Below are 2,818 nucleotides of genomic sequence, written 5' to 3'. Positions count from 1 at the left end.
GCTGACAAAGCCCATGCTCTTGGAAGGCCAGAAGCTCTGGCCCTAGGCCAGGATGAATTTCAGATGGATTTTTTTAAAAAATAAGAAAGCCTCTGGGGTTTTTCTACACTGTCTACTTGTGTCTGCAGGCTCTCGCCATTGGGTGGGGAGATAGTAGCCTGTTTGGGGCTCTTGGTGCCAGGCTCATGCTAAAGTGTTGGTGAGGTAGAGCAGGAGCTGCCTCTGTCCCCAACCCTCCAGCTGACAGCCTTTCCCAGAGGGAGGTCTTTCTGCAGGGCAGCTGCCTGAGCCTAAGCTTGAAAAGACTAGAGATACTGACTGATGTCCCAGGAGTCTTCCCAGGGTAATAGGCATTTACTTGTCAGCTCACTCTGTTTGGCCTTATTCTCCCTTTCCCACTGGGTAGCCAGGCTGGTCAAGTTGTTGGGTCAAGTCTCCACAGATCTTAAACATTTCAGAGCAGTGTACCATCTGCACTAGGATAAGGGACTCAAAGCAAGGCTGGACGTAGTCAGGTTGACTGTTGTAGAACCACAGCATCTCATCCAGGAGCTGCTTGATCTTGGCGACCAAGTTGTCTCCTACAAGCTGAAGCTCGTCTTGGGCCCAATGGAGTTTGACTAGCAAGGGTCCTTTTCCTTGTACTTCTCCAACTTGACCTTCAATCTGCTATAGTCCTTTAAGGCCTGCTCCTGCTATTTCACTGCCATAATGATACTTGAGAAGGCACTGCCACACTTTATTAAGGGTTCAATCCAGGTCCTTTGGATCTGGTTCATATTTTGCTGATTGAAGGCATCCAACTGCTTCATGACCATGCCCAATGCTGTCACCATATTCAGGAAGTCCTGGTCTTGCTCACGGAAGGCATTGGAGAAGACATCTAAGGATATTTTCTTTCACAGCAGATTTGGACATGGCTAGGTCAGCAATGGGGCTCTTCTGCAGTCTCTTGATCTGGGCTTCCAGCTGCAGTTTCTCATGCTCCCTTTTGAAGTCTCTCTCCACTGTTTGGGGAATAATCTGTTTCTTGGGTTGCCCAATCTGGAAATGAATCCAGCTCATGGTCCTGAACCTGGCCTGAGAGTGGGGTCCTCAACTGCAACTCAATTTACCTTTTTTCTTTTCTTTCTTAAGGATACTTATTTTACTTAGAGTGAAAAATTACACAAGCATATGTATAAAACATTTCATATACAGAGAATGCTCATGGGGGTCATATCAATGCAGAAGCAAGAAGCTAAGAGCAAGAAAGAATTCTCCCACATTGGTTTCAGAGGGAGAATGGTCCTGCCAACACCTTGATTTCCAACTTCTAACCTCTAGAACTGTGACACTTCTGCTCTTTTATGTCACTTAGTTTGTGGTACAGTAGTACCCCTTAATCACAGGGATACATTCCAAGACCCTCAGTGGATGCCTGAAACCGTGGAGCATACCAAATTCTATGTATTTCTTCTATACAAATATACCTATGATAAAGTCTAATCTATAAATTAGGTACAGTAAGAAATTAACAAATAATAACAAAATAGAACAATTATAACAATATTGTATACTCTAATAAAAGCTATATGAATATGGTCTCCTTCTTTTTCTCAAAATATCTTCTTGTACTATACTCACCTTTTCATTTAAAGGAAGCACATATCTGAATTGCCAGCATGACTCTCTTGCACTTTGGACCATTCTTAAGTAAAATAAGGGTGAATTTAACACAAACACTGTGAGACTGTGATCTAATAACCAAGAAGGCTACTAAGTGACTAATGGTGGGAGTGGGCAGGAGCATAAACAGAGTGGATTTACTGGGCAAAGGGATGATTTATATCCTGGGCAGGACAGAGCTGGTCAAGTTGACAGCACCAGCTTTTATCACACTACTCAGAATGGTGTGCAATTTAAAACCTATAAATTGTTTCTTTCTGGAATTTTCCATTCAATATTTTCAGACCATGGTTGCCTGGGATAGAGGAGGGAGCAAAACCATGGAAAACAAAACTGTAAATAAGGGAGGAGATTAGGGAGAAAATAAACAGTATGGCACAGACAACAGTATGATGATTACAAGAGAGAAAGGGAGGTAGGGGAGATAGAAGACTCAATGATCTTAAGATCTGAAAAGATTGAAGGGAAATGATTCTGGGATTACATTACTCCATTTGAAAGTGAATGAATTGAATTTTTAATACAGCTGGATTTCTATAAATTTGTAGTCTTGTAAGCTACAGCCATTTATTAGAAAAATATTTTTTAAGTGCTATTCAGGCCCTGGCTGGTGTTCCTAAGTGGTTAGAGTATCAGCCTGTACAGTGTAGGGTTATAGGTTCAATTCCTGGTCCAGGGCAAGTACCTGGGTTGCAGGTTCAATCCCCAGCCTCAGTTGGGGTGCGTGAAGGAGGCAACCAATCAATGTCTCTCTCCCATATCAATGTTTCTCTCTCATCTATCACTATAAATCAATTTTATTTTATTTTATTTTTTTTCTGTTCATCAGATTTTTTATTCACTTGATTTTTAGATTCACTTGTTGATAGAGGGATTATGCAGGAGGCAACCAAACAATGTGTTTCTCTCACATCAATGTTTCTCTCTGTCTTTCCCTCTCACTTTCACTCTCTCTAAAAATCAATGGAAAAATATTCTCGGGTGAGGATTAACAAAAAATAAATAAATAAAGTGCTATTCAAGTCTTGCTCAATGATTCATCCCCCTTCAAACAGTGCCTGTCTTCCATGTGAAATGTGGATTTGATTGCTTTGTCTATATTTTTCCATTTCCAGCCATAGGCCTGAAAATGTGTGTTTCAGATATGAAA

General features: G+C 41.3%; 1 pseudogene; it reads right to left on the bottom strand.

Moving 5' to 3' along the window:
* Positions 1-305: 305 nt before the first annotated feature.
* LOC102765814 lies at positions 306-1,073 on the bottom strand (annotated as a pseudogene).
* Between the last annotated feature and the right edge of the window lie 1,745 nt (positions 1,074-2,818).

This window comes from Myotis davidii, unplaced genomic scaffold (assembly GCF_000327345.1).
Source record: "Myotis davidii unplaced genomic scaffold, ASM32734v1 scaffold79, whole genome shotgun sequence".
NCBI lineage: Eukaryota > Metazoa > Chordata > Mammalia > Chiroptera > Vespertilionidae > Myotis > Myotis davidii.
The sequence above is the reverse complement of the archived record's forward strand: the minus strand, read 5'-3'. Positions and strand labels throughout refer to the sequence as shown.